This window comes from Natrix helvetica (assembly GCF_964273705.1).
Source record: "Natrix helvetica genome assembly, chromosome: W".
In the NCBI taxonomy this organism is placed as follows: Eukaryota; Metazoa; Chordata; class Lepidosauria; order Squamata; family Natricidae; genus Natrix; species Natrix helvetica.
In genome coordinates, this window is record NC_138555.1 from 26422940 (window position 1) to 26447111 (window position 24172).

The 24172-nt window shown below is 43.5% G+C and overlaps 1 long non-coding RNA gene across 1 annotated transcript; it reads right to left on the minus strand.

The window, feature by feature from the left end:
* Positions 1-1391: 1391 nt before the first annotated feature.
* Positions 1392-23789, minus strand: LOC309400472. Its single transcript, XR_014176664.1, has 5 exons — positions 22699-23789; positions 22452-22515; positions 17357-17464; positions 17186-17244; positions 1392-2399 (listed from the first exon to the last, which is right to left on the minus strand). It is a non-coding gene; the product is annotated as an uncharacterized lncRNA (long non-coding RNA).
* Positions 23790-24172: the final 383 nt, after the last annotated feature.

Here is a 24172-nt window from a genome sequence, read left to right on the forward strand (position 1 = left end):
GTTAGGAAATTGATTATCGGATTTGGGCCACTGCCACTGGTGGAGCCAAAGGGCCACCCAGGGATGATTGAACAGAAGAGCCCAAAACCACCAGTAATCCAATAAGTACCAAAAGACTACTGGGACTTGGCGGAGGTGTTCAGTGAGGAAGATTGCAACTATCTTCCCCCTCACCAGCCCACAGATTGCACAATAGACTTCAAACCTGGGGCTACCCTACCAAAGCCGAAAATGTACTCCATGACTCGCAAGGAGATGGTTGAATTGAGGAAGTACATCGACAGCAATTTGAAGTGGGGCTTTACTGAACCAGTGAAGTCGAAAGTAGCGGCCCCAGTGCTCTTCAGAGAAAAGAAAGATGGCAGGGTTTGTCTCTGTATTGATCTGTGAGCCTTGAACGTGGTATGCGTGAAGAACACCTATCCCCTCCCCCTCATGAAAGATATGTTGAACCACTTGGCTAAAGGCAAGGTCTTCACCAAACTGGACTTGAGAGAGGTGTATTACCGCATACGAATCAGAGAGGGAGATGAGTGGAAGACAGCTTTTAATTGCCCCCTTGGCAGCTTTCAATTCAAAGTCATGCCATTTGGGCTACAAGGAGCACCTGCAGTCTTCATGCAGTACATAAATGAGGTGCTACATGAGCACCCGTACTGTGGAGTGCTCGTTTATCTCAATGACATCTTGAACTTCTCTGAAACCCTGGAAGAACGTATGAAGCTGGTACTAAAAGTCCTGGAAAAACTTTTAGCCACCAAGCTATACGCAAAGTTGTCAAAGTGTGAGTTCCACAAAACCTCACTAGATTACCTGGATTATCGCATCTCCAATGCGGGTATAGAAATGGATCCAGGAAAAGCCCTCCCATTGACTGAACTATTAAAAACGGGGCCTTCCCCAACAAAGCCAAAAGCAAACCAACCCCTAAAGTGGACAATGGACTGTCAAAAAGACTTTGAGAAATTAAAACAGCTCTTTCCCCAAGAGCCCATACTGCAACATCCCAATCCAGAGCGACAATTCATAATCCAGACAGATGCCAGTGATGTAGCGGTAGTGGCAGTGCTACTGCAAAAGAATAAAGAAGACCACCTCTTGCCATGCGCTTACGTCTCCCAAAAACTCACCACTACTGAAAGGAGGTGGGCCATTTGGGAGAAAGAGGCGTTTGTGATCAGGTGGTCCCTGCTCACTTGGAGACATTTTCTGGAAGAGGGGAATATGCCGTTCGAGGTCAGGACTGACCGTAAAAACCTCAAAGCTCTCAAAGCCCATCAAAGGCTATCTGTTAAGTAATTAAGCTCCCCGTTAGGAGAGCGAGTATGCAGAGAAGCGTAATGAGAGTGATATGGAATAACACGCGCAAACCAGCATACAGAGACACTGAATAGTATAAAAATATAGTAGTTTACTATGTAGAAATATAGAGGTATTCAGAGTCCGTTTAACAGTCCAAGTCATACACGGTTCAGTAATTCAGTTATCAAAATAGTCAGTCTAACACACAAAATATAGCTAACAGTAGCAAGACTCAGTAACTCATGAGCAGTATCAAACAGTATCCACAATCAGCATCTAACAAAAAAGAGAGCTAACAGCCATTCTGGCTCCCTCTTATAGCTGCTTGAGGTAACAAACCAATTACATCTCTTAAGCATTTAAAGTAACAGTAAAGTAATCATAGCTTATATACATTGCCAAGCCAAGCCTAGCGTTATATGCCTAACACTATCCCCAAAACAAGTTCGCTGGGCAAAATACTTCCAAAGGTTCCAATTCGAACTGAAACACATCCCTGCAGGGAAGAACTTGTTGGTGGATGCCTTGTCAAGAAAACCGCAGTACGACAGTAAGAAGGAAGAAGTTGTTCACCCCATCCTTTCTTCCTCCCACCAAAAGGCAGCCCAAGTCACCAACCGAAGCCAGGATAAGCTGATGACAGCAATGAAATCAACGCTCCTGGCAGACCCATGGCTCAACAATAACAAAGACATCCTAACGATGAAAGATGGCTTAGCCTGGAAGGGGCCCAAACTTTATGTCCCCGTGGGGTTGAGGCTGGAAGTTCTACAGCGAAACCATGAGGCGAAACTAGGACGCCACTTTGGAGTCCTAAAAATGCTTCACCTCGCCAGGCATCAATTTTGGTGGCCAAAGATGAAATCGGAAGTGGAAGATTACATAAAAAGCTGTGCTACTTGCGCAACGATGAAAATACAGCTGGGGGAAGCCCCCTGGACTACTACAACAGGTGGCCGGCCATAGTCGACAATGGGAAGAGATCGCAATGGACTTCATCGTCGAGCTGCCAGACAGCAGCGGGAATGGAGTAATCTGGACAGTTATTGATTTATTTTCCATGCAGGCACACTTCATCGCTTGCTCAGGGTTGCCGTCTGCAAAGAAATTAGCAAAAATGTTTGTGAAACACATTTATCGCCTGCATGGAGTGCTCAAGAGGATCATTTCAGACTGCGGAGTCCAGTTCACCGCCAAGTTCTGGAGAGAGTTCCTGAAGTCCATTGGGTCCACACAAGAACTGAGCTCAGCGTTTCATCCCAGCACAAATGGCGCAGCAGAGAGGGCCAATGCGATGGTGGAACAATACATCCAGTGTTATGTGGACTATCAGCAAGACAACTGGTCGGACTTGCTACCCTTCACTGAAGTGGCATACAAAAACGCGGTCCACAGCAGCACTGGATTAACTGCTTTCCAAATTACCAGTGGCATGGAATTTTTCCCCATGCCTGAGCTGCCTAGAGAACCTCCCTCCTCCATATCTCTGACTGAATGGATGGACACGCTGAAGAAAGGACGGGAAAATACGAAGAAGTCTCTAGCGGAAGCGGCAGAAGCCTACAAGTAGCAAGCTGATAAACACCGCTCGCTCCAAACCCCCTTTCGTGTGGGGGACAAAGTTTTTGTATCTACCAATTACATAAGATTAAGAATGCCTAGCAAGAAATTGGGCCCAAAATTTCTAGGTCCATTCCCAATAGTGAAGATAACTAACCCAGTTACAGTTCAACTCAGTCTACCAAGAATTTTAGGGAAAATTTACCCAGTATTTGCAGCTTGGTGTATTTGCAGCTTGTTGAAGTAATTGGGTCCAGCATAAGACCGTCCACCCAAGCTCCCCCTCTTCTGGTAGTGATAGAATGGGAAACACATTATGAGGTGACTCCAGGCTGTATAGGAGTCGCTTACAGTATTTAGTGCATTGAAAGGGGTACCCTTTGTCTGAAGCTACTTGGGTGAAAAGCTGGAACCTAAAAGTGGATAAGTTAGTAAAACAACTCAGTGATAATGAGGCAGCCAGGAGAAAATGAGGCAGCTGGCAGAAAACAGCCAAAATATCACCATATCACCTGGGTATATGAGCCCCCAGGCTCTAACTTCTTATTAGCTTTTGAATATCAATATAGACTTAATATGGACTTTTATTATGTTGCAATAAACCTTACTGGAATAGTGGGGCAAGATGCTGTAAAGGAGGGGCACAGGAAGCCAAGCATGGGTGTAAGATAGAACAGAGGTGAAACTGCCAATAGCTTAAGACATTATAGGAACTTCTCTTTTTGCATTTTCCTATGTACTTCTCTGTTTGTAACATTCCAACATGAACTTCTCCTTTTTGAAATGTCATGTTTGTCTCGTGTATGGAAACGCCTTGAGAATGCTCAGTGTTCCACACGACATAAAAGTAGCATCCTGGGCAGAGCCCAGGCAGTTCAGAATTTGGTGTGTGAACATGCTGAACTCAATGCATCAATAAACTTGTATCTCTTTTACCTTCGTGGTCTCACACCCGTTTTTATTGAGCATTGTGGCGAAAGCCTCAACCTCCTGCAACATTTCTGGTGACTCCACTGCGACTTTAAGGGGTCTTGGGACCCTCTGGAGTGTCCACCCCAGTGTCGGGCCTCATCTTGTCAGGAGGAACCTCCCTGGTGCCAACTGACCAATTGGTCCGTGGGACTTTCTGGTGACAGAGGGCTCTGGCAGTGGCGGCTGACACCTCCAAGAACCACCGGAGAAGGGCCAGAGAGTAAGTATTGTGGGGACCCTTAATAGGCCCGGACTCCTTGTTGAGTGGAAGGCAAGGCCCGATCTCCCTCGCTTGGTGGTAAGGTTTGGTGGGAGGATTGTCCTGTGTCTTCCCACTGCAAGGCTACTGCGGTTCCCTACGGCGACCGTGTCGATCCGGCACCCAGGGCCAGTAGCTAGTGTGTGTGTGGCGTTCGCAGTTCCCATCGGAGACCGTGTGGATCCGGCTCCCTGGGTCGGACGTGCGACTGTTTCGAACTCCCAATTTCTATGTCTGGTGCCCTGGGAGGAAAATGTGAGGTGGTGGAAGTGTGCCCCCTACACCCTTACAGTGTATGCTACAGAATTTTAAGGCAGGATATATGTCCCAGGAAAGGCATTTCTGAACTTGTGGAATGAGCATAAAAAGCATAGATTACTTAGGGCTCAAAACCTCAGAGAAGAAGGAACTTCAAAAGGCAAGAGGAAACGCATGTTTTTCTCACCAAAGCTCTTAGACAGAGTGGAAGGCCATGGGACCTGCCAGAAGAATTGTCGAGGAGGTTGTTTGCGGGGATCGGTAGTTAGAGGCACACATGCTGTTGTTAATCAGGTTGCTGCAGCCTGTCTCTGTTGTGACAAAACAACCCAAAGACAGGATGGAAACTTCCTTTGGAAGTCCTTCTACAGGGCTCCCAGGTGCTTTGTGGCAAATAGATTTCCCCACAATTTTCCCAGAAATTGGGATTTAGAGATCTCTTGGTTTTGTGTGTACTAAAAGACATTGTGCCAAGATTTGGGGTGCCTTTGTATAGGGCCTCAGATTCTGGCCACTGGCAGATCCAAATTAGAAACAGAACACCCCAGGGTAGAGACAGGTATTAACAATCTAGTGCTTAAGGAGATAGAACAATGGGCATAACTTCGAGCAAAAGTAAAAAAAAATAGCAGGTAATACAGTAAAATACAGACTGCATCAACAAAGGGATAGAATCAAGATCATGTGAAGTGTTAATACCACTTTATAATGCCTTGGTAAGGCCACACTTGGAATACTGCATTCAGTTCTGGTCGCCACAATGTAAAAAAGATGTGGAGACTCTAGAAAGAGTGCAGAGAAGAGCAACAAAGATGATTAGGGGACTGGAGACTAAAACATATGAAGAACGGTTGCAGGAACTGGGTATGTCTAGCTCAAGAGAAAGAAGGACTAGGGGAGACATGATAGCATTGTTCCAATATCTCAGGGGTTGCCACAAAGAAGAGGGAGTCAAACTATTTTCCAAGGCACCTGAGGGTAGAACAAGAAGCAATGGGTGGAAACTAATCAAGGAGAGAAGCAACTTAGAACTGAGGAGAAACTTCCTGACAGCTAGAACAATTAATCAGTGGAACAGCTTGCCTCCAGAAGATGTGAATGCCCCAACACTGGAAGTCTTTAAGAAGATGTTGGATAGCCATCTGTCTGAAACGGTATAGGGTTTCCTGCCTAGGCAGGGGGTTGGACTAGAAGACCTCCAAGGTCCCTTCCAACTCTACTATTGTATTGTATTGTATTGTATTGTATTGTATTGTATTGTATTGTATTGTATTGTAAAAAGGTAAAGCCTATTGAATGGGAAGACCTAGGTAATTGGACTTGATTAATTTGATGTAATGTCTGTTGAAATTCTTAGGTGTGTATCTATACTAATAACATGTAGAATTGAATGGCATTGAATTGATTTTGATATGTTTGACCAGCTGGCAAGATAAGTAAGCTTCTCAGCTTGAGCTTGAAGTTGTGGGGAACGGTAGTGTAGTTAGGATTTAAACTGCTCTCTGAGTTTTCCCATGCTTGGAGAATGAGCCACATGTTTCCCAAGGAAAGAAAATTGAAGATTTAAAGGGACGGAACCTCCCCAGGCCTGAAAGTGTTGTTTCATGGTATTTGTGCATGTATGTGGGTGTGTGTAATCATTTCCAGACCTGGAGAGAGGTTGAGATCCTTTAATAATAGAAAATGGAGCTCATTGGCTTATGTACAGCTCCCTGAAATAATTGTAATAATTGCTTTGCATGAAGAAACAATGAAATGGGATTTTTGTATGTGAAATTAATTTACACAAGCAGTCTGATTGCAGTGCAAATGTGAGTATGTTGATGGTAAAAGTTGATGTGAATGTACTTTGATTCCCTTTCATATAAAGAAACAGTAAGTTGCAAGGTTGTTTAATGGTATGCGTGTGTATGCATGTGTGTTATCATTTCCAAACCTGATGGCTTGCAGAAAAAAAAAGAAAAAAGTTTCTTGCTCCTTGTCCTTATGTGTATGTGTGTCTAAGTCTTGGTGTACCCTCAAGGTAATTGTAACTAAGATGTCTCCAATCCCAAAAGACAAGAATTTTAAACTGGCAGAAATTGCCTTCGCTCAGTTTGTCGGGCCCAGAAAACTGAGTGAAGGGTGGAGGGGGGTCTTTACTTTGTGTTTGTTTGGCCAACAGAAACAGAGTAAAGAGAACTATTTTTTTTTCCCTTTCCTTCCTTCCGTACACCTTAAATTAACAACTCAGGAGATGTTTTAAGTTCATTTACAAGAAAAGTTTCATCCTTGCAGTTATTGTGTGTTTAAATGATTTCACCTGTTGATTTCGCTCCTGAAGCATGTGAACCCATACTTCACAGCTCAGGTGACACAAACTGTTTCCTAGGCTTTTGGAATTAAGTGGAAACTTCATGCTGCCTCACAGAGTAGTGGTGTTGAAAAATGTAATGATTTGATTTAACAACAAAACCAACTCATAGGAGACAATTATGAGGGGTTTTGGTTGTAGCAGGGTATTGTAGAATATGGATACTGAATTTTGCCCTTCTAGCTAAACCACTGTATGAATCCATAAAAGAGACATAGATAAGAGAAGAGAACAAGCAGTCATATTTTCTACTACAAGCATTAACAAAAACAGGTATTTGAAATTTTAGAGTAATCATTGTCTCAACTTACCAACCTTGAGAAATCTTTCAATTTGTATATGGAGTAAAATAGCACTTGGAGTCCTGACGCCAGAAAAGGGAAGTGGTAACACCCCACAGCTTAGCAAATTGACTTTTAGGCAGCCAATTACTCTATTAACTAGTCATAAATGGGTGAATGCATTGCCACTGGCACTTTGGTCTGTGTGATGCACTACATGAAAGGGAATTAGGTTATCTCCTTTGGAAATGATGTTTGGGAGACCCCCAGTTATAAGTACTAATTTGAGAAACCATGTAGGGGACCTAGGCCAAATAGGGGCCTCATGGGTAAGTCAGATGGTGAGAGAATTAAACAAGCAAATACAAGAAATCCAGCAATACTGTGTGTCCCTTAGTCCACCATTTCTGACCACCCCAGTCATAATATTCAGGTGGGAAAAAAGTATAGGTAAAACACTGGAAAGGAGAAGAATTTGAAACCTAGATGGAAAGGCCCGTATACTGTGGTCATGTGTTCTCCACTTGCAGTAAAAGTGTTGGAATCCCAGTTTTGGATTCACTGGACTCGAGTTAAGCCAGCTGCTGATGAGTATTGGGAGGCAGACCAGGATGAAGCCCATCCACTAGTGATATGCTTAAAGTAACGCCCCCTAAAAACTGCCCTACCGGCAACGGGCAGAATATACGGGGCAGAAGAGGCCCTACTGAAGTCACCCCTTGGAAGCTGACTTCTCGACGTACTGCTGAAGATTTGGAGGAGGAAGACAATGTTCTATTTATTAGATATACATAAGAGATATTAGAAAGTTTGAGCACCTGTCAGGAAATGGCAATCCAAGTATTCATAGTCATAACTGCGCTATCTCTCATTTTAGTGAATGTATTTATTTGTTGTATTGCATATTTATCCCTCAGGAATTGCCCCCTCCAGAAAGAGACAGGTGCTGAGGCTAAAATCATTGACTGTGACAAAGAGGAGTGCGAATCCTCTGATGACACTTATGTTTGAGAAACCTTGGGAATGGGTTCTTTGCAGTATAATAGGAGTTTTTGGATTGTGGGTGATGTGTTTAGCAAATAAGATTTGGTTTTGTGGATTGCCCAAAGCTGATATTGCCCTTCCTCAAACTATATATAACCCCTGCCTTCTCCCTGATGTGGTGATTCAGTAGACTAAAAGAATTGTGTTAGGAGAAGTTTTGCATGAGGGATGATTATAAGCTTTTTGTGGCTCTGGCTGTTATTGGCAAAAGACTTGCTAGGTGATAACGTCCTGAATAGTAGTTCCCAATGTTGCAAAAATACCCGAGTAACACCCCTTGCTCTTGAAGAAAGATCCGAGGATGCTAAAAGTCCCAGAGAACAGGGTGGAATCAAGGTACAGGATGTGGAACAGATCCGTTCCCGTCAATAGCACATCATTTATGCTTGGGGATGGAGCCGTAAGCCAATCCCACCACCTAAAGTAAATTATCTGACAAACCCTGTAAGAAACAGGGCAGAGCATAGGGAAAATGGGCCCCTGCACCAATTGAGAAAAGGGAACTATATATTAAGAATGCTGGGGACTTCCTGTGGTGACGTCAGCGTGTCTGGAGCAGAGGAACGGGAGCTCTCCTGATCTTTATCTCCAACTTCTTCATTTGGGCTCATATTTGAGTGCTGTCGATCCTGTAGGGACCAACAGATTAAGGGGGAAACTCTGAAGACACTGGGACGATAAGGCACATCCTCCCAGTGGCAGGAGAAACCCACTAAACAGACGAGGAATTCACCCTGCCACTTTGTCAGGGCTGAACAATGGCGCCCACGTAAGAAGGGAGCGAATATAAAGAACAGCTGGGACAGAGGTAGCCGTTACTACAACCCAAAAAAGAAGGAGCAATACACACCGGGCAGAAAGGTGAGCTGGAAAGAAGGAAGCTCTGAGAAGGAGGTTTTATCAGACTTTTGCCGAAAAGCTGTGAGAGCTGATTTACGATCTGTGAATTCCCAGCGTAAATAACTTGAACTAAATAGCCCCGAGAGGAAGTGAAATCCCGGCATGGCTAAATAGGACTGGGAATTATTGAAAAGACTTGGAAAGTACGAAAGAACTGTTCATCATTGGGGTTGGTTGTTGATTTGTTGACTTTTTCTTTTTTGCTCTTCTGGAACGATCAGAGGGGCCCGCTTTCCACCCCCTTATTTCCCCTGGCAGCTGGACTGGTTATATAAACTGACTGATACTAACATTGATACTGAATAGAGGGTGACATCTAGTGGATCAAAACTGGAACCTGTGGTCTGGAAAAAATCAGTAACCTTTTATTACCTACTAACCTTATACCTGTTACACGGGAGAGATATTAATCTGTATAAGAAAACTGTGTGAATATAACGTTAAGATATATGATAATTAAGGATTTAAATAGAATGGAATAATACATAGGAATGTGTAGATACTGAAACGTGATATTAAGGAAGGTTAACTATTACTAAATAGTGAGATAGAAAATCTATTGATAAAAGTGATAAGTCTGATAACATTGATACTGTTGATAACGTAGAAGCAAAGTAGAACTTATATGCAAGTGTGGACAAGGATAATTAGGGGGATAAAAATGGCAACCTCAGGAAAGCTAATAAAAAAACCCACATCTAATACGACTATGGCAACACCTCCTTCCTCAAACCAAAGATCGATTGAGAGCGCACTAGGTCTGGAGAAAGGTGGAAAGACGGCAGAAACAACAGAGCCAGCACCAACATTGCAAAGTATGCAATTAATACTCCAAGCGATACAAGAGACGCTTTTAAAAAACCAAGGAGTGACAGCTGCAAATCATGAAGAGACAAGGAGAAACCATGAAGAAGTGAAAATTGAAATAGGAAAACTAAAAGGAGATATTAAAACCGTGGATGATAAAATTGAAAAGATACAGACCGCCTTAGCAATCAACGAGCAGAAAATCCAGAATATTGAAACAAAAATTGAACAAACAGACCAGAAGGTGGAAAAAACGGAGCTAGAATATAGACAATTGAATAAAGAATTAGAGTTATCAATAATGCGACTTGAAAATGAAAGAGCTGCATTCTATTTAAGATTCCAAAACATACCAGAAGAGAAAGAGGAATTGCTGAAAGCAAAGATGATCGGAATCTTCGCTGAAATGTTACAGAGAAAAGAACACGAGTTGAGAGGAGACATTGATGAAGCCTATCGAGTCTATACTAATTATGCCAGAAGACACAGGCTCCCAAGAGAAGTACATGTAAGGTTTGCCAAAAAAACAACCAGAGATGAGATATATAAAAAAACCAGAGAAGGGACGTTTACATACCAGGGAAAAGAGTTGATCACGCTTAACCAGATCCCACGGAGAATCCGTGAACGCCGTAGACAATACCAATTCCTAACAAACCAGTTAAATAAAAACAGAACAATGTACAGATGGCTGATCCCAGAAGGGGTATTGGTGACATGGCAAGGGAAAAGATATAAGATAGAGAATATAGAGGAAGCGTAGGAATTTTATGAGAAATACTGTACAGGGGAAGAAGAACAAGGAAGTAAAGAGGAGCTAGAAAGGGGAAGGCGAGGCCAAGAGGAGGAAACAACAGAAGATAAAGAAAGAAACAGGAAAGAAGAGCAGAGGCAAGAAAGAGAGAGCAGAAAAGGAGGGTGCGAGAGGGAAGAGTCAGATACAAACTAGAAGTAACAAGAAAAACCCCATCTAAAGATGGACCAGGAAATAACAGTTATCTCACTAAACTTGAATGGATTGAACGCACCCAAAAAAAGAGTGCAGATGTTTAACAAACTGAAGAAACTAAAGGTAGATATAATCTGCATACAGGAAGTGCATATTAAAAGGGACCATAAGAACTTATTGGAAAATAAAAAACTAGGGAAATTATACACAACACTAGCAGAAAAAAAGAAAAGAGGGATAGCAACCTACATAAAAGAAAAAATAAATTCCAAAGAAGTCTCCGCTGATGAAGAAGGTAGGATACTAATGATTGAATTAGAGACAACAGAAAAACCGATACTATTAATAGTCATATATGCACCAAATCAGAAACAAGAGGAATTTTATAGGAAACTACACAACAAAATAAACGAATTGGAATATGAAAATATTTGCTTAATTGGGGACTACAATGCAATAGCGGACATAAAAATGGACTACGAAAGCAAAAAGAAAAACCAAACAAAACAAAATATGCTGCCCAAAGCCTTCTTCGAGATGGCAACCGAATACAAATTACATGATATTTGGAGAGAAAGGCACAAAACAAGAAAGCAATATACCTTTTATTCGAACCCCCATCAGTCACTATCAAGAATTGATATGGCTTGGATCTCATCTGGACTATGCAATCAAATAGATGAAATTGAAATAGAACCAAATGAGTGGGCAGATCATAATCCAATAAAATTAAGATGGAAAGGTCAAAGAAGAAGAAAAAGATGGATGATGAATTCAAGCGTCATAAACGAAACAGAATACACTCAAATGCTGGAGAAAGAATTAAGACAATTTTTTAGAATAAATAAAAGAGAAGATACCTCAATTCAAAATCTCTGGGACACTATGAAAGCATACATAAGAGGCCTTACGATTGCCTATATGGCAAGGAAAACTAGAAACCAAAAAAAGCAACAAGAAAGTATGCAAAAGGAACTGATGGAAGCCGAAGATGAACTCCAGAAAGACCCAAAGAATAAAAAGAAAAAAGAAAAAAGAGAGATGATCAAACATAAGCTCAACCTAATAAATCAAAAGGAATTAGCGCAGAAAATTAAAGCAGCCAGACAAAGCTATTTTGAACATGCCAACAAACCTGGACGATGGCTGGCATATAGACTGAAGAATGAAAGAGAAAAAAGGATGATATACCAATTGAAAGATGAGAATGGAAGGATTCAATACAAAGCAGAAGAAAAGAAGAAAATTATACATAAATACTTCACAAAATTATACACACAAGACAGTATGGAGGAAAATAAAATAAAGCATTACTTAAACAAAGCAAAGATAAACCCAATCTCAAAAGAGCAAAGGGAGGCGATAAACAGGCCAATAATGTTAGCCGAAGTGGAATCAGCTCTGAAAAACCAGAAAAGTAATAAAACACCAGGACCAGATGGAATACCGGTGGAGCTATACAAAAATAATAAAATAATACTGGAAGAATTAGGGGTAGACATGTTTAATGAAATCTTAGGAAAAGCCAAGATACCGGAAACATGGACAGAAGCAATAATATCGCTAATCCCAAAAGAAGAATCCAGCCAACAAGAAATTCAAAATTACAGACCAATTTCATTATTAAATTCCAACTATAAAATATTTGCAGCAATTATGGCAGGAAGAATCAAACAGGTGTTAAATGAACGAATACACCCAGACCAAAATGGATTCCTACCGCACAGGCACATTAGAAATAATACGAGAATCATCCTAGACATAATAGAGTACTATGAGGCGCACCCAGAAAAACAAATGGTACTGGTTTTCCTTGATGCACAAAAAGCATTTGACAATGTAGTTTGGAAATTTATGATAACAGTATTGGATGAGATGAAATTCGGTGAAAAATTTATAAAAATGATAGAAGGATTTTATAATAACCAGACAGCCAAAGTTCTGATGAATGGAGAACTAACAGAGAAGATCAAAATAAAAAAGGGAGTCAGACAGGGATGCCCCCTCTCTCCTTTGCTGTTCATACTGACTTTGGAAATCTTACTAAATGAAATCCGGAAAGACCAGGGAATAAAAGGTCTAAGACTCAAAAATGAAGAATACAAGGCACAAGCCTATGCCGATGACTTAGTATTTGTATTAGAGGACCCTTTAGATTCTAGTCGAAAATTAATTCAAAAATTAGAAGAATACGGCGAAGTGGCAGGATTAAAGATCAATAAAAACAAAACAAAAATGATAACCAAAAACATGACCAAAAAACAAAAAGAGGAACTGGAAATAATAACCAATATGCAAATAGCTAAGAAAGTAAAATACCTGGGGATCTGGGTGTCGGCAAAATGTTCCACAATTAAAGATGATAACTATAACAAATTAGTGATACAAATAAAGAAAGACTTAGAAAATTGGAAAAATATTCAACTATCGCTCATGGGACGCATAGCGACAATCAAAATGAATATATTACCAAGAATCCTATTCCTGTTACAAGCCGCACCTATTAACCCAGGTAAAAAATTCTTTCAAGAATTAAAGAACATAACCACTAGGTTTATTTGGCAGGGACGAAAAGCGAGGATCAAACTAAAGTCATTGCAGGACAGCAAAGAGAGAGGAGGTTTAGCACTACCAAATTGGGATTTATACGCATTGGCAGTATCAATAACATGGGTGAAGGATTGGATAGAGCTAAAGAATAAAAGAATTTTGACCCTGGAAGGCCATGATTTGCAAGCAGGCTGGCTCACTTTCCTATGGGATGATAAAAATAAAACACACAAATACTTTCAAAAACATTTAATTAGAAGAGCGTTATTGCAAAAATGGCTCAGAATAAAAAAAAAATCCATTACGTGAAAATCCCGAATTGGCTATCACCAACAGAAAGGACGACTCATCCAAATTTTATAGATTGGAACAAAATACTAAGATATAGAGACTTAATTGATAGACAGGGAAACTTAAAAACAATTGAAGAATTGGCAGAACGGAACATGAAAGTGGACTGGTTAACCTACTTTCAAATCAAAACAAAATACAATAATGATACCAAATTATATGACATTGAAACAGAATCACACGAATTGGATAAAATCATCCAAAGCCCAGATAGAAAATTGATAGGGAGAATATACAAATTTCTCCTGAAATACAAAATGGAAGAGGAAATTGTGAAAGAACAAATGATAAAATGGGCACAGAACTTTGGACACAATATTGAATTAGACAAATGGGAAAAATTTTGGGGAACAAACTTAAAGATGACACTCTCGGTCGCATATAAGGAAAACCAGTATAAAATGTTTTACAGATGGCACCTAGCACCACCAAGGTTAGCCAAAATATCGGCAAATACATCCCCAAAGTGTTGGAAATGCGAATCAATACATGGAACATACTATCATCTATGGTGGACCTGTGAGGAGGCTAAAAAGTTTTGGAAAAAGATCCAAAAGTGTCTGGAGGCAATAACAGGATTTAAAATAGATTGGAAACCGGAAATTTTCTTATTAGGATTACTGCCTACAAAATACAAAAAAGAAATCCAGTACTTAATATTGCATATAATAACGGCGGCAAGGATTGCCTATGCCCAGAAATGGAAAAACAAGCTAACCCCAAGCGAAGAGGAAATAATAAGAAAGGTGATGGACTGTGCCAAAATGTACAAATTAACTAAATACAGGGAAAAGAAGAATCAGAATTCTATAAGATATGGGATAAATGGTATAGGTGGATGGAGGAAAGAAATAGGAATCCTAGGCAATAAATAAATAGAACGTGGTAGCTCTCATAGATGGCTGTCGGTGTTAAAATGTTTATCCACTGAATAATATAAATACGAATGTCTCTTGATAAAAGTACTCTCAGAACAAATGTAGCTAAAGGAGAATGTGGGTATCGTTTTTGATTTAAAATGCACAATTTAATGTGAATGAAGTATAAAGAATGATTGTAGTAATGCAAGGAACTCAAATGTAACCAATTGACATGCTAGCTGGCAGTTGTATTGAAGAGTGTTTTGTGTGTGTGTTATTTGTCTAATTAAAACAATAAAAAAAAAGAATGCTTGAGTTAGGTCAAAGCCTAATTAATCAGACTGATCCTGACCTAGGCCAAAAATGCTGGTTGTGCGTGTCTGCAACCCCTTCATCTTACAATGCTGTTCCAGTTGGGCTAGATCTTTGGGAAAAGACCAAAGCTACGATAATCTTTGATAAGGGAGATAGATGGGGAACCAAAATGGCAGAAGCCCAGCTGCATGGTGATCTGTATGAGGCACTCAAAAGACTGGGGATGGGCTGTCTCCCCATCATTGGCCCCATAGCCGTTGGTGTAGACATCATAGGGTCACCCTCCTTGTGTGTCAAATGCTATCAGGAACCTGGCATTCCTGTGGGGTCACTGTCAGAGAACAATGCCCATCTGAAATGTACCTTGCCTCTAGGAAAACACTTGTGGACATGAAAGTAACTCACAGCATGTCTCCCTCTGCACACAACCTCTTCAAATAGGAGGTCACTTTCGCGCTCACGCCCCACTCGTTTTTAACCGTTGGGAGGGGAATCTGACTACTGGAAGGTGCCCAAGGCCATTCCAGCCACCCTGCTTTCCTGTATGGCTTTCAATACAATCCACCATGGCATTTTGTGTTCACTTTCCCCCTGGAAACACCAGTTCCCATTATCTCTTTGAAGGACCAGTTCTCAGGGATAGGCAAATGGACCCTAACCAGGAAGTTCCATTACAGCCCCTGACTGGTATGTACTTGGCAGGAACCTTACAGGTCTGGACTTATGAAGGGACCCTTTGAGCCCTTGCCTTTTCTATGAACATAGGAGTGTGTGTAGGGGAGAATAGAGTCTTTTTCTTATGTGGGAAAGATGCATATTTATGCCTACCAAGTAACTGGACGGGGACATGCACTTTGGTACATCTTATCCTGTGGAGAATGCACTCTCCCAGTCCCCCTCCTAGGACATGTTCCGAAAAGGGTGGGCTATGTGTATTCCTGGGAGAAGATTGCTGTTTCTATATGAATAAATCAGGGGCAGTCCGGGGTGGTGGTTAAAGAACTACGAGACTGAGCTTCCTCAATTGGTCAAAGAATGCAAGGGACAGATGAATGGTTCTGTTGGCTACCGGGAACAGGTTGGATTAAACAGAGGCTGTTTCTTTTGGTATGTGGGATCGCAGGCTAAGCCTTTCTCCTTTGCATAATACCCCTACTTAATTAACTCTTTATGAGGTCCAAAAAAGGAAATACTGGTTGAAAGGGGGTGGGTATGAACAAAACCCTAACATTTATGAAACTACACATTAATCCTTTGATTAGGGTGAAGTTTCAAAAGGGGGGAATGAGGCAGCCGGGAGACAATGAGGCAGCTGGGAGAAATCGCCAAAAATATCACCATATCACCTGGGTATATGAGCACCCCAGGCTCTAACTTCTTACTAGCTTTTGAATATCAATATAGACTTAATATGGACTTTTATTATGTTGCAATAAACCTTACTGGAATAGTGGGGCAAGACGCTGTAAAGGAGGGGCACAGGAAGCCAAGCGTGGGTGTAAGATAGAACAGAGGTGAAACTGCCAATAGCTTAAGACATTATAGGAACTTCTCTTTTTGTATTTTTCCTATGTACTTCTCTGTTTGTAACATTCCAAAATGAACTTCTCCTTTTCGAAATGTCATGTTTGTCTCGTGTATGGAAAAGCCTTGAGAATGCTCAGTGTGGAACACGGCATAAAAGTAGCATCCTGGGCGGAGCCCAGGCAGTTCAGAATTTGGTGTGTGAACACGCTGAACTCGATGCATCAATAAAACTGTATCTCTTTTACCTTCGTGGTCTCACACCCTTTTTTATTGAGCATTGTGGTGAAAGCCTCAACCTGCTGCAACAATAAGTTCCCTGATAAGCCAAAGGGTCTCGGGGGGGGGGGGGGGGAGAGGTGGTTAATTCTGTTATGTTAACTCCTACATTATTCTCTTTTCAGGAAACGTTTTTCTTCTGAGGAGAGGCTGCCTATCAGGCCTGCAGCCAGTTCCTTTCGGGATCTTTGGCCTGCCACACTAATATTCTATTCTACTATGCTGTTTCATTAGTGGGGAATTGGGAGGGGGAATAGTACGGAGTACAATGTGATGTTGTCAATATAAAATTCCTTTCTAGAATCCAAAGTTATCCTTTGTCTCTACACCTCTTCACTTGACCGGAACTGGATGGGTGGAACTGGCAGCATGGCAGTGGAAGATTGGACCATGTGATGGACCTGTGGGTGTGGGGGCAAGATCATGAACTCTCAACTGGGTGGGGAAAACCCAGGAAGCTCAGATTCGGGTTTTCCCAGATGTGCCAACATGACTCTCTTAATAAATTGGAACTTTGAGCAATACTTTGCCTTGGACTCTGGTTTAATTTTGGATGTTATTTGGAACCCTGACAACATGAACCAGTACTGTGCCATACAAATAGATAATAATGATACATACTGGGAAGGGTCAATGCAGCGAGTTTCTTTCTCTTCAAGAATCTCTCCACCCTTTCATCCCTGTGAAAAAAACCTTACTGTCATTTGCATCATTTGTTACAGGCCTCTCTCAGTATCTTAACATCTTTTTTGCAGTAGTAAGCAAGATCTTTTTTGAGGTTAAACGCTGTACCTTTATTAGCAGCATGCCATTTCTCAAATTCCTCTCTGTCACTGGGCATCATGGTTTCAGGAGTATAATACTTGGCATCTGGCAAAGTTCCAACATAATCTTGGTTCTCTGCAGTGTTGAACAAATGAGGAAAATAACCTTTGGATCCTTGAAAGCACATAGCTTTGGGCATTTTACTCAATTTCATGGGTAAAAAAGAAAGGCTGTGGATAAACTGTATATAAAAGAGAGGCAGGGTTATGCATAACAGTTTACCTCCCTGAGTTAAATGTTGTACCTTCACCTTTTCACGAATCAGCTGCCTGAGGATTAGGTAACCATCATAACTCTTGGAGTTGTGAGCTATGAATGTGGAACCTCTAAATTTAGGCTGCACAAACATTTTCACAAATTCCTCCAGACACTTATAACTGTATCATTCCCATTTCCTAACTTCACCATCATCCAGCATGTCCATGGCATACACATAATTTGGTATCCGTGTCCCTGTTTCTTGACAACATTCAAAATCATATTCAATGTACCTGTTACCTGTATTTGGCTTTAAAATCATTTTAAAAAAACATAAGTGATCTGTCAGGCTATCTACTTTGATATCACACTGTCCACACTTCACCTTCTTACATTCATCATGTGGGGCAGGCACATAGATGCCACACCTGGAACAAAATACATTATCCTTGCAAATAATTTTTCCTTCCAAAGCCAGCTGTTTGTGCCTTTCAAGACACGGCTTAGACCGGCAAAGCAATTTGCACATACGGTATCTTACACTCCCGCCATTCACTTCATGGCATTCTGAACCCATGCAGGCTTGACAAAAATATTGACAATCATGCCTAAATTTGTGGTGATGCACTGTGTGACACAGCTTGCAGAAGTAATGTAAACCCATGAAACCTTTTATGTTTTTTTATCCCATAGTAATGACTGTCATGTAACAGCATAAACTCCACTCTTCCACTTCTTAACCCAGTTACAAAAAACCTCCAACTCCCTTCATGTTAAAACACAATCTTTATAGTTATACCGAAGTAGTCCTCAAATAAGTGTATCTGTGAAAAATCAATTCTGTGATCTGTAGAAATACCGAGAGTGTTATGTAGGTGCATGGCTCTGGTAATAATTTCTTGTTTAGTAGACATACCGTTATCTAACAATGACAGCAGGTTGCCTGCAAAACACAGAAACATCCCCTCCACATTGAAATCAATCAGGTGTTGTCTTTTATTCTTCAAAATCTTACTGAATAGAACTGTTCCTAATTTCCTAAGATCAGCCCCCTCGTGGTTCTTCACAATAGTGACTGTTAATTCCAAAGAATTCCTCCACAAGAGCTCAACGTTGCTTTGAAATAAATTATCTACATAACTAAGGAACTGGTCAGCATTTAAATCCTCCAGAGGTCTCGTAACACTAAATAGAGGTCTGCCTAATTTCTCAGCAACCAGCCACAATTGTACAAAATCATTGGGCCTTATCTCCCTGGAAATACGATTCAAAAGGTTCTGTACCTTTATGAATAATGTCTATAGCCTGTGTGAATGATTGAACATGTTCCATATTTACAAATCTATAACATTCATAGTATTCTAATGCTCTGAAATTCTGCACGTGTCTATGTCATGATTGAATGTTCTCCAGGTACACATCCGTTGCTTCTGTTGTACTTAGCGTGTCAGAATCTTCCAAGGGTTCCCATTCCTCTCCTGATTGGGTTTCTGACATATCATCCTCTTCACTGGTAATATCACTGTTTGTGACCATATTCTGCTGGGTGTCTACCCCCATTTTTGAGTTTTTACAAACAGGTTCTACATAAATAAAAAAGACATATGAGGCCCCCCTCATCCACGATCTAATTTTGGAGGGGGAGCCGGACCTCGCCGGAATAACCGAGACCTGGTTGGGCCACGAGGGTGGTTTACCCCTCGTGGAAATGTGCCCGCCAGGTTATCGAGCATTTCACCAGCCTCGGGCCCAGGGAAGGGGTGGTGGGGTAGCAGTGATTATCCGGGAAGACTTAGAGCCGAGAGAGTTCACTGTGCCACTGTGCTGATAGTATGCCTGGCTCCTCGCTATACGTCAGCGGCCCTGCCTGAACTCCTCGAGCTGATCTCATCGGTGGCGGTTGAGACCCCCAAACTGTTAGTGATGGGGGATTTTAATCTGCCGTCGATGGGAGAAGCGTCTGAGGAGGTTCGGGAGTTCATGGCTTCCATGACAGCCATGGACCTGACCCAGTTAATTCAGGGCCCTACTCACGAGGGAGGCCACACGCTGGACCTTGTCTTTGTCTCTGGCCAGTGGACGAGTGATCTGGGAATAGGGGATCTAGCCATTATTCCCCTGTCATGGTCGGATCACTCACTTCTCCGGCTTGACTTCCCTGGTGCTACCCCCCACCGCGAGGAGGCGGAACCGGAAGGCATTAGATGGTTCCGCCCCAAGCGCCTGATGGAACCAGATAGGTTCCAGACGGAGCTTGGGCCACCTCCTGTGGATCTGACCCGCCCTCGAGTAGAGGACCTGGTGGACGCATGGAATAGTGCGACTACCGGGGCCCTAGACCGGGTGGCGCCTTTGCGGCCTCTCCTGCGGCGACGAACCACCCTGGCCCCTTGGTTTACTGAGGAGCTAAGGGTGATGAAACGCCACAAGAGATGCCTAGAGAGTCGTTGGAGATCCTCCCGTTCCGAATTTGACCGAGCACAGGCACGAGCCTATTTGAGGACGTACCTTGTGGCACTAAGAGCGGCCAAACGTTAATATTGTGCCGCTCTTATTGCGTCCGCAGATAACCGCCCTGCCGCCCTGTTTCGGGTGACTCGCTCCCTCTTGTTTGAGAGACCGCGGGAAGCCCCTTTACAGGGCAGAGCAGAGGAGTTTGGGAAATATCTACAGGACAAAGTCGCTCAAATCCGGATGGGATGGGCCCCTTTCAGTGGTCCAGTAGAGACGCCCGTGGCGAGTCTTGAGGGACCGCTTTGGGAGGAGTTTGACTTTGTTGCCATCGAGGATTTGGACAGGTTGCGTGGACGTCTGCGACCCACCACATGTTTATTGGACCCGTGTCCCTCCTGGCTTGTACTGGCATCCTGGGAGGTTATGCGCGACTGGCTCCTGGGCCTAGTGAACGCCTCGTTGGGTGAGGGGTCTCTACCGGCCGCCTTGAAAGAGGCGGTGGTGAGGCCCCTGCTCAAGAAGCCTTCCCTGGACCCAACGGACCTAGCCAATTATCGTCCTGTCTCCAACCTTCCTTTTTTAGCGAAGGTTGTAGAGAATGTGGTGGTACAGCAGTTCCCACGTCACCTGGAGGAAAATGATTATCTAGACCCGCGCCAGTCCGGCTTCCGACCCGGGCACAGCACGGAGACGGCCTTGGTCGCATTGGTTGATGATCTCTGGAGGGCCAGAGGTAGGGGTTGTTCCTCTATCCTGGTCCTATTAGATCTCTCGGCGGCGTTCGATACCATCGACCATGGTATCCTGTTGCACCGGCTAGAGGGGTTGGGAGTCAGGGGCACCGTTTTACGGTGGTTTGGCTCCTACCTCTCTGACCGGACGCAACGTGTGTTGGCAGGGGAGCAGAGTTCGACCCGGAGGTCACTCACATGTGGAGTGCCACAGGGATCGGTGCTCTCGCCTCTCCTGTTCAACACATACATGAAACCGCTGGGCGAGATCATCCGTGGCTTTGGGGTGGGATATCATCTGTATGCTGATGATACTCAGCTATACATTTCCACCCCGAACCACCCCAATGAGGCCGTCGAAATGATGTCCCGGTGTTTGGAGGCCGTACGGGTCTGGATGGATGGCAACCGACTAAAACTCAACCCTTCCAAGACGGAGTGGCTGTGGCTTCCGGCCCCCCGGTTCAACCAGGTGCTTCCATCTCTGGCCATTGGGGGCGTGCAACTAGCCCCCATGGAACAGGTGCGCAATTTGGGCGTCCTCCTAGATGCCCAGCTGTCCATGGATGACCATGTAACAGCCATGGCAAGGGGGGCGTTCCATCAGGTCCGCCTGATGCGCCAATTGCGCCCCTTATTGGACCGGGATGCCCTACGCACAGTCACCCATGCGCTAGTGACGTCTCGCCTGGACTACTGCAATGCTCTCTACATGGGGCTTCCCTTGAGATGCACTCGGAGACTACAGTTGGTCCAGAATGCGGCCGCGCGGGTGATTATGGGGAGGTCTAGATACTCCCCCTGTAACACCTCTCCTGCGCGAGCTGCACTGGCTTCCTGTGGTCTACCGAGTGCGTTTCAAGGTTTTGATTATGATCTTTAAAGCGCTTCATGGCATAGGACCTAGTTACATGCAGGATCGCATCCTGCCCCACACATCCCTATGACCAATTCGCTCACACAGAGAGGGACTTCTCCGGGTGCCGTCCGCCAAACAGTGTCGGGGGGCGACATCCAGGAGCAGAGCCTTCTCTGTGATGGGCCCAGCCCTGTGGAATGACCTCCCCCGTGACATCAGGATTATTTCCGATCTCCGCTCCTTCCGTGTACAGTTGAAGACCCACCTCTTTCAATTATCCGGCCTGGCTCAACCGTAATTTTTTCATATCCCTCCTGACTGTCTTTTTTAAATTTTTATTGTATATTGGGTTTTTATTCAACGGGGCATGTTAATGGTTTTAATTTGTCTAAATGTTTTAATCTATTACCTCCTCCGTGCATGTATGTCTGTGTATATATGTATGTTTATATATGTCTTAGTGTACGCCGCCCCGAGTCCTGCCCGGAAAGGGAGCGGCTAATAAATCCAAATTTATTTATTTATTATTTATTTATATTGAAGATCTGTCACTGTTTAATGAATACAAACATCCCTATTTACCAATACTTGTACATTTTAATTAACCTTGTATTTCACGAGATGTGGATGGCTGGGGTTCAACTTCCTGTCTTTGTACATCCCATGCATTGCATGGTTGGGTTTGCTGTGGTACAATACTCTGTCGAATGCTTTGTGGCCTTGGTACTTCTGCGGAGAACTGATCACTGTCTCTATCTGTAGGCTCACAAATAATTAAGTTAGGTTAGGATTCTTACTTATTATATCTTACCGTACTTACAATTGCACATGCTGTGAAGCGATGCAACTTGGGAGTTTGGCTTGCATCTGTCCATTCCACCATTCTGAAAGGAATGTACAGCAATGAGGTACTGGTTTCTCACATTTATTACAATAAATACTACTGAACCTAGCTTTATACATAATCACATCCACAAATATTATTTTTTAGTGGCATCCCTTTATTGCAAGCCCTAACACATTACATCTTTTATACAATACTTATGCTTGTAAAATAACTACCACACCTTCTAATTCGCTTTCTTGTGCCCCTTGTAATGTAGCTTCTCCATGACCCGTTATATGCACCCCATTGAGAGTCCATGGGCAACGTAAACACAGCAAACATTTCATCATCATCACTCCAATCTAAAAGAAACATCGAATCATATAGGTTTCTGTTCTGACCCCCCTCTTCCCCCGCCAACACAGACACACTCCGAGCCAAAGATACTTCACGAGGTTTATTGCACAGACAGACAGATCCTTGGCAGCAATCCAACACAACTCGACCTTCAGAACCCTCTGGCACTGATACGCAATAGCAGCTATCCAGCCTGCCACGCTCACAAGACTGTACTCCCACAATAGTTCCTGCGTTGACTTCTGCAAAAGGACGTGTGCACAAGCAGTCCTTTTATAGTCTGGAGAGGAGTCTAATTATCATCAGCTGAGCGCAATTACCTCCGGTAACTGCACAATTGCTCCTGACGCCGCTTAGCGCGCCGGTAACGAGCATTTAATAACTCACTGCTGATGTCTGACTCGCTGTCCCGTGACTCCTCCCCACTGCTCCAAGGCATGACATCAGGAGCACCCTCCCTTTGGATTTCACCACTGCTCCATGCCTCAGGCGCCTCCTGGTGGCCGACCAGCCTCTCTGATCCCTGCTCAGAGTCAGAACCCTGCCCAGGGTCCTCCACATCCTCCAGAGCCGATTCATAGGGACCATCGCGGTCGGAGTCTGGTGGCAGTTCCAACGGCTCCTGCTGGGCCACAACACTATCCCTCACCGCAGGGCCCTTCCCCCGGGTCTGACGCTCGGGATGCGGCCTCGAAGGAAATTGCACATGATAGGCTCGCACCAGAGCAGGGGCATGCACAGCCATAACATTGGTCCAGGTCCCCCCATCCGGCCCCTCGTCCGTCCAGTCGACCAAATACTGGAACCGTCCCTTGAGCCATCTCGAGTCACGGATCCGGGTCACTTTGTGCGGTGGCTGTGTGTCCACCTCACACGAAGACAGCAGGTAAGACTGTTCTTGAAGGGTGCGCGAGGTGCATGGGGCCTCCTGTTGCTTTTGCAACCTCAATTGGCTGCAAAAGCAGCTGCGATTCTTACCATCTCTTCTCCCCCCTCTTGCTGGGCATGGCAGGGCTTCCTGCCCCTCGCCCCCTTTATGGATGCAACTTGGGGGTAGCAGGTGGGGCAGGGTGGGATGGGGGAGAAACAAGATGCCTGAGAGAAAGTAAGAGAAATTCCACAACTTTTGTACAGCTGACACAAAGCCCACTGAGAAATCCTCCGAAATCTCCTGGACTGTGCAGCCACTATAACCCTGAGGATGACAAGTCATTGGGTATGCCTGTTAGGAGGGGAAACAGTCATGCAAGGACAAACAAGGGTATGGATTAAAGCGGTTGGAACTAGGTAAGCCTGCAAAAATGCTTCTAAGCACCCATTTTTGCCTGTGTGCATACATTTTTTCCCCGCAGTCTAAG